This window comes from Macrosteles quadrilineatus, unplaced genomic scaffold (genome assembly GCF_028750875.1).
Source record: "Macrosteles quadrilineatus isolate MER2022 unplaced genomic scaffold, UCM_ALF_1.0 Scaffold_15__1_contigs__length_3749704, whole genome shotgun sequence".
In the NCBI taxonomy this organism is placed as follows: domain Eukaryota; kingdom Metazoa; phylum Arthropoda; class Insecta; order Hemiptera; family Cicadellidae; genus Macrosteles; species Macrosteles quadrilineatus.
This window is the reverse complement of record NW_026542608.1, coordinates 2,818,903-2,827,607: the sequence shown is the minus strand read 5'-3', so window position 1 is coordinate 2,827,607 and position 8,705 is coordinate 2,818,903. Positions and strand designations below refer to the sequence as shown.

Below are 8,705 nucleotides of genomic sequence, written 5' to 3'. Positions count from 1 at the left end.
TTGGTGCATCCCTCGTGGAACGGACGAAACTCCAAAAGCTGTTAGGATTATTTGGGATGGAATCACCCACATGGATGAGATAGTTTCTGTAGCAGGTGCGACTCAGTGCCTTGCAGTTGTTACGCAGTACAGAGAAAGTGTGATAGTCTGCAGGCTGCAGGGTAGATTTGTATCGCCGGTGAGCTTTTTTCTTCTCTATAATAAGATTTATGAGGTCTTTTGAAAACCACTTGGGAAATGGAGAGGTCCCAATCCGTTTTAAGGGGCTGCATTTAACGCAGATGTCTCCTAACATATCGATCAACCACTTAAAATTTGCCTGAACATCGGAACAATGATTGTATATGTGTTCAAAGCTGGTCGTAGCGAGCATGAGTGAAGCAGCTTCAAGGTTACATTTTCTTAAGTTGGGGACGGTGCTATATTGTGGAATCTGTGTTGTATGGCAATTATGAAGAGACCAAGACAATGGAGGGTGATGTATGTCCGGCCTAGCAATTTCGTCTTCTGCTGGAGCAACCAAAACAAGGCTCTGATTAGTAAAGACCAGATCCAGACTAACATTTCTATGGTTCTCGACGTGATTTACTTGCTCCAAGGAGTGACGTGCAGTTAGGTTGTCGAGAATGGCCCAATACAGTTTGTACAGTTGGCCCAATACAGGCGATGTTTTACACCAACAGCTTCTACCGAAGATAAACGAGGTAAAAATATATTTTGATGGTCCAAAGCGTAGGGTCATGTCATCATTAGTCATATTATGATATTTTTTATAGTATGCTAAGTTTGATGTCAGCAGCATTGTGAGCGTCAAATACCCAAAAGCCTGTTTACCACACGTGATCTTGATCTACAGTAATAATTGATTTTATTTACCACCAACACGACCTTTGACATAATAGAATGTTTTTGTTTACGTAGTCTGTTGTGTTATGACTTAGACTTAGACTTATGATGAGCAGCAGTAGCAGTAGTAGTGAGTGTCATGTTGAGAGTTGGTGTAACTAGCTGTTTGTTGTTGTGAGAAAACTGTGATAAACCAATAACCTCATGCTTTTGTTTTTGCCAATGACAAAGGTGAGAGGCTGACGTTTTCTTGTTGCTTCAGTTTAATGAATATTTAAGTGATATTAGGAATGTTAGGTCAGTTAGTAAATTGGGAAGTTTATTGGCGAATCGTCTGATTTAACAATTTGATCACTGGGCGGAAATTAAAAGCAAAATCATTCAATATGAATTTGTTATCGATTTAACTTCTAAGGTCTGATCTAGCTTGTGTGCTACCGTTATATAGGCTAGAATCCTGGTGGCATGGTCTCAATCTGATTGTGGTTATCCCAAGTTGTCAGTGTACGGAAGGCCTATGATAATGTTAGCCTACGTCCTAAGGGTACTAGGTATTAGTAAACAACGTCGTGACAATGAATTTGTAGGCTATTCCCGTCATTGGACATAATATTTAGATTCCACGGCCAAACCTAATAAGCTTAAGTTCAATAAAAAATTAGCTCATAGAGGCCTAGGTCTATTGATTATGCAATCATAATTAATTATAACAATACCAAAGAGAGGCCCTTATAAATGAAGCAAGTCTCATTTGTTTACCAGCTCCTTACTAAGTTAAGGACACTATTGTATTGTACTAGGCTAGTTGTAAGTAAGTCTTTGATCAAAAGTTTGTAGCTAGCCTAGCCTACCAATATCAAAATGAAGCTGTAGGCTACGTTTAAATGTAAATTAACAATAAAAAAGGCCTAGGCCTACTGTAATGTTTTCTAGGGTAACTTAATCATGTTCCTTAGTGTTCTGTACCATGTTATTAGAACAAATGGTACTTTCCTGTTAAAGGGAACATTCATTATTATCGATGATTTTTTCTCGATATATCGATAGTAACAAATTGAAACATATCAGCTGACAACTACGCGATAAATATTGTTCAGTATCAACAAACAATAATGAAATAAAACTGTTCTAAAAAAAATAACCTAACATAACTAACCAAACTTGCTATAACATTTACAAATTCCGTGTTTAACTTGCCTTTTCTATTATCAAACCCAAACGGCATTTTTAAATGGTCCAGCAAGTTTGGTTGGTTATGTTAGGTTAGCTTAGAATATTTTAGCCTAAACAAGATCAGTTAGTTGTCAATTTGTAACTTAATGGATCGGAAAATTAAAATATCGATACCTATATCGAGAAAAAATCATCGATAATAATGAATGTTCCCTTTAACAGGAAAGTACCGAACAAATTAAATGTAAACTTATTCATCAAAGTAGGGCCTACAGTTTTAACCAAATTTATTCAACACAAATTAAAAACAAAGTGAAGAAGTAAACTTAAACATTATAACCAGCTGATAATAGTTATAAAATGAATAAGCAATTTAAAGGAAGACATTTAGGATGTAACACCTCCCCTTCTTAAGTGAGCTTCATAAATTGAGTCTATCCACGGGTTTATGTGCTCTTTTTGAACGTCAGTGAAGTAGCCTAATGTTATTTTCTTTTTATCTTCAGAAATGTTGTTATAACTAAATGATATCTCTAGTCTTTCCATACATTTCCCAAGTTTCACATCTTTCATTAACCCTCCCAGTGTTACTTGACGAAAATTCGACAAGCAGCACACTTTGTGTAGTGTTACTTGTCGATTTTTCGACACGCAGACATCGTTTACAGCGAAGGCTCTATGACTGACTGAATCGGATTGAACTGGATCGAGTTAGGTATCGGGTATCGTTCTTTCCGTTATATTCTAAGCTTTCTCCAGAGGTCTGTCTCAGCGCTGTATGTTCTCCGAGCCGATCGTAATTGTAGCAGACAGCTGACGTGCGTGTATTTGTAAACAGCTAGGTTACCCTCGGACCGATGACTGATGTGTTTCATTACGTTTATCATTGTTTTAGTGTTAAAAATCAAAAGTAGTGATATACGTGGTGCATTATAAGAAGATTTAAGTGGTTTTGAAGTGCTGGTTGATGATCCTGAAGAAGTAGGTAGTGATATTGATGTAAATTATCAGCCAGATTCCTAGCTATGGTTAGGCTATGCATTCTTAGCTAAAAAAACGCTATGTACTGAAATCTGTTTTTTGCCCATAACTTATTTATTTGCAAATCTACTTCCTTATATTATTATATATTTGTAATCCTCATAAAATTTAGAACAAAGTGGCTATTTTCAAATATTTATAGGCCTATAATTTATACAATTTCATTGAGCGCAAACTTATTTTTTTTTCAATTTTTCCAAAATAATTTTCTTTTTTACCTAAAAAATTTTGTTGAAACAAATATTCCTTATGTTTTATGTATGATATTGAAGCCCATGATTTTCCAAACAAAATGGTATATAGAACATTAGAATTAACATTGTTTTAAGCTTCTCAGATCCATTTTAATAAAACCTTGCAAATGCGCCAAAAATAGGTGGACATTAAGGCCTAAACTATGGACACTTGGAGGGTTAAAGGGTCCAATCAATGCTGAGTTAATCATTTGAATGTTGAATGTTTTGAGAGGTATTTGAATTACTTGTAGCCTTGTAGGCCTACTCAACTCCACCGTCACCAAATTGTTCTGTATGTTATTAGAACAAATTAAATGTATTCATCAAAGTACAGTTTTAACCAACTTTATTCAACACAAATTAAAAACAAAGTGAAGAAAGTAAACATTACAACCAGCTGATAATAGTTATAAAATAAATAAGTTAAGCAATAAGTAAAGGAATGTTGTACTGTAGGTTAAATATCTAAATAACTTCTTGATCAGCATTGTACCTACGTGTTATTAAATTTGCGGAAAGTAAATAAAGAGACGTCTTATAACACTTAAAACATATATTTACGCTTATATATTAACCAAATATAAGCGTATAGAGTTAATAAAATTGAAGAAATCTCGAGGGATATTGTTGATATAAAAACTGAAGTATCTGGTATACGAGCTGGCCTTTTAGCTCTCGAACCCCGTGTTGAAAGTGTGGAATCTAGAATCACAACTGTTGAGCAGAAGATTGATGCTGTCAAGTCCAGTGATAGTTCCAATACAGTCGAAGTGGCAATAGCGGAGATGAATGAGCGTGCTCGGCGCTCTAGGAACCTTATGATTCTTAATTTGGTCGAGTCTGGCGATAAAAATGTAGATATGAAGAAGGCTCACGACTTAGATCTCACCAACAAACTCCTATCAAACATACTAGCTGACTTTACACCCGGAGACATCAAGCTGTTTCGAGTTGGGAAAAAGCTACAGGGTAAACAAAGACCTCTCAAGGTTATTATGTCTAACTCCTTCGACGTGTCTAAAGTCATTGGTAATTTCTCCCCAGAATCTGCAGCCCAAATCGACCCGGTCTTTGCATCAGTAAAACTGTCAAGAGACAGGACTCCCCGTGAGTTAAATCACCTTAAGTCCCTGAATTCCGAGTTAGACGAACACAAAGCACGTGGTGAAACGGGACTTACAATCAGAGATACATTAATAATGTTCCTCAAATAACAAACAACCCCAAACCTCAAAAAAACTCTCAAATCCCAATGGAGCACCATTAAATCTAGATGTATATTTTCAGAATGTCAATGGACTTAGATCAAAGATGACTGAGCTCTCTATAAACGTTTCAACGTCCTCTTACGATATAATAGCCTTAGTGGAGACAAACTTAACTAATGATATCAGCAACTCAGCAACAATTTCAAGTGTGAATATTCTAACTAATCCTGAATGTGCCTTAGAATGTCTATTCGTTTCCTGTTCATCTTCGGCCAGCAGTTTCCTCGTTGGATGTGTTTACATTCCACCAAGTCAACCCGCCTCCATCTACTCGGACTTCTGCAATGTCGTTGATGAGACAATCATTTGGTCTGGACTACACGAAAAGATTATCTTGTTAGGTGACTTCAATCTTCCTGAAGCTGTAAATGCTACTGACCCGAACGTCTTGACAGGTTCCGAGTCATCTCGCTGCTTAACCAGTATGGCTACCCTACATTCTTTAAAGCAAATTAACTCGGTTACAAACTATCGGGGAGCTATACTTGACCTAGTATTTACTTCCATCTCATCCAGTGAAGTTGTTGCAGCGGAGGAGGCATTACTACTTGAAGACATACACCATCCTTGTTTATCCGTACAGCTTAAACCTCACACGACTATTCTATCAAAAAAAGTCAGATTTCTGCGTGATTACCGCAAATGCAACATTGATGCTGTTTTCCACAAACTGCAAACGCTGAATCTTCCCTTGTTGGATCCCTCATCGGCTGTGGTTCCCGCATTTGATGAATTCTGTCGCAACATCAACGAAATCGTCAGTGCTAACACTCCAGTGAAAAGAGTATCTTCCGCAGTTTTTCCTAAGTGGTTCTCTAAGGATCTCAAACAACTCGTGATAAAGAAGAAAATTGCCCACAAGCTATACAAAACATCACTCAACATTAATCACTTTGAAGTGTTCAGAGAGTTGAGGAGAAGATGTAAAGACATGGCCAGGAAATGTTTCACTGATTACACGAGAAAGGTTGAAGACGATATTCCAAGCAACATAAAATCCTTCTGGTCACATGTTGGCAGTCTTAAACGCAGCCCAACAATTCCATCAAATATGGCCCTTGGCTCTAGAGTGGCCAAGTCTGCGGAGGACACATGTGAGCTATTTGCAAACCACTTCTCATCTGTCTTCAGTGATGCGTCCCCTGCTGTCCCTTCCTTTGACTTTGGTTGGAACTTCTGCATCTCCCAGTGTTTATTTTCTCCAATGGACGTACAGCGTAAGCTTGAAAATCTCGATCCAAACAAAGGAGCTGGTCCAGACAATATTCCTCCCCTTATACTTTAACACTGTGCACCTATTCTTGCACCCCACTTATTTATACTATTCAAGGCTCTGCTGAGAACCGGAGTATTTCCTGACAGCCTTAAAATAGGATATGTCGTCCCCATCTTCAAAACAGGCGATCGGAATAAAGCCAAAAACTACAGACCCATTGTAATTTTATCTGCAATAGCGAAGGTCTTCGAGAGCATAGTACTGGATTTTCTTTATTTTAATTTGCGTAAATGCATTTCTCCTGAGCAACATGGCTTCCTTCGCTCCCGATCCACCATCTCCAACCTACTTGAATTTCAAGATGTTATCATGGGTGCCTTCGTTGACTCCTGCCAAGTAGACTGCATTTATCTTGACTTGTCAAAGGCATTTGACAAAGTCAATCATCACCTTCTGATAGCTAAGCTTGGTGGCTATGGTGTTTGTGGCTCCCTGCTTAAATGGATTGATAGTTACCTAAAAGGAAGACATCTTATTGTTAAGTGCGATGGCAGCTCATCACGCCCATTTAAAGTATTGTCTGGTGTTCCTCAAGGGTCCCACCTTGGCCCGTTACTCTTTAGCCTATTCATTAATGACATCAAGTTTGTAATAGGATCAAAATTTCTCATGTTTGCAGATGACATGAAGTTATTTAGCAGGATGTCAAGTGACTGTGACAAAATTAATCTCCAAAACTCCCTCAGCAACATTGAAGACTGGTGCAAAAATAACGCTATGCAGTTGAATGTCGACAAATGTGTAGTTATCTCATTCAAACGGGGTTCGGACTTCTTAATTCACAACTACACAATCAATGATTCAGTTCTAAAGAGGGTTTCCAAAGTTAAAGATCTGGGAGTTATTATGACATCATCACTAAATCCAATGGAGCACATTACGCACATCACTGCAAGAGCAAACTCTCTGATTGGATTCATCCTCAGATCAACAAAGGGTTTCAACTCTCCCCTTACTCTCGTGACCTTATATAATGCTCAGGAGGATATTTCAAGGAGGTTTTACATTTAATTTATCACACGTTATCCATTTGTGCTATCCTGATAATTAGACTAATTTGTTAATTACAAGGCAAAAATGTGGTTCGGATTCCTCTATAAACTGTAGGTCCCTTAGTTGCCATTTGCTTTATGGGCTATTAATTAACAGCTGTGTCTAAGGAATGTCGGCCTTAGTCACTAACAAGACTACAAGATCGCACCACTCATCCTACACTCATCTCCATTCATACTTGGCTTAAAATACCTACTATGTATGGTCGCCATTTCATTGAACAGTATTAACAGTATAAACTGTAGTCCCCTTGAACAGCTGAGGAGCGAAGCGAAGCTCTTTGGGATCAACTTCAATGCAATCTTTATAAGACTTAATCTTAATAACGGCTGAACATATTTTAGCCAATCTTACCAAGGTTGTTTTGTCAAATGTTTGGATGATTTAGACGTAACCAATTTCAATTTTTGATAATGCCTATATAATTTTAAAGTAACTCAAAGTTTTTAAATTTTAACATTGGTCTTATGGGTTGTCATGATGGTTACAAAATAACGACGTAAATGTAAACAAAACAAAAAATGATAGCATATGTTGAAATCCAGCCACGACCTTAATACAGTACAAAGGAATAAATTTGGTTGATGACAACTGATCAAATACCACAGATAAAGTCTTAAGTTTACATTTAATTCCCAATTTGGAAACGACCACTGATCGAATAGGTAGAATCATAGATAAAACATACTTTCTTAGGTACAGTATTTACCAGATTGATTTACGTAGCTAAATAAGGTTAACTTATAACAAATAACATTTTATCTTAAACAATTCGTCGGGGAATCATATTCATGGATCCATCTCATAAATAGCATACTTAAACAGGTCCACGGCGTAGGAAGGGCTGAAGGAAGTAGTAAAGGCGAGAAGTCCAAGGGAGGGTCACAAATTATCGGCCAATTGTTATTAAACCTGCTCTGGGCAAAGTTTTTGAGTGCCTTCTCATTGACAAACTTATGTTCCACCTACAATCTCTGATGATCCCTGAACAGCATGGATTTATAGCGGGGAGATCGTCTCCTCTAGTCACCTCTGCATTAGCTTCAGGAAGCCAGGTTGAATGCATATACTTGGACTTCTCAAAGGCATTTGATACTGTCAGCCATGATCATCTTATCGCAAATTTGGAGGGGTACGGGATCAGTGGCAGTCTACTCAGATGGTTCAGCTCGTAGTTGAGTGGCAGATCTCTCAAAGTTAAATTCAAGGATGCATTGTTTCTTTTGTTGCTCTCTCTGGAGTGCCACAGGACTCTCATCTTGGGCCATTCTCCCTGTTAGTCAATGATGTTGTGGTCGTACTGAGGATAGGCTCGCTGTGTCATACCAAGACGACATCGGGGTATGTCCAAATCACCAGCTCTACGGGTACTGTGGTCATGATGGCTCCCTCTTTTCCTAAAATCTTCAAGGTTTACTCTTAGCATAGTTAAGAAGCTGTAGATGTACTGACTGAAAACGGTGAGGATCATCAAGTCAATGAATAAAGGCCTACAGTAGTCAAATTGGCCAGAATTGGACACAATCCTAACGGCCCTCTTCTGAAGAAGTAGTAGGTCCTGAGTATCTGTTGAATGTCCCCAGACCACAATCCCATACGCAAGGTGGCTGTGAAAGAGCGTTTGGTAGACAGTTACCAAATGTGACTTAGTCAACACAGATTTGAGCTCTCTGAGAAGAGAAGACACACTCTAGACAACTTGACACATACCTGAGATGGTGATTCCAGGTTAATTTCGGGTCAATCCAAAAACCCAATAGCTTAACAGCACTTTCCTCCCTTGCATCCATCTTCAGAGTACACAGATCGACT

General features: G+C 38.1%; 1 protein-coding gene across 1 annotated transcript in view; it reads left to right on the top strand.

The window, feature by feature from the left end:
• Positions 1-929: 929 nt before the first annotated feature.
• LOC129005093 (protein CREBRF homolog) overlaps positions 930-8,705 on the top strand; it is a 103,171-nt gene continuing 95,395 nt past the window's right edge. The window contains exon 1 of the mRNA XM_054433888.1: positions 930-1,077. The gene's annotated coding sequence lies outside the window, so the exon portion shown is untranslated. The remainder of the gene's footprint in view (positions 1,078-8,705) is intronic.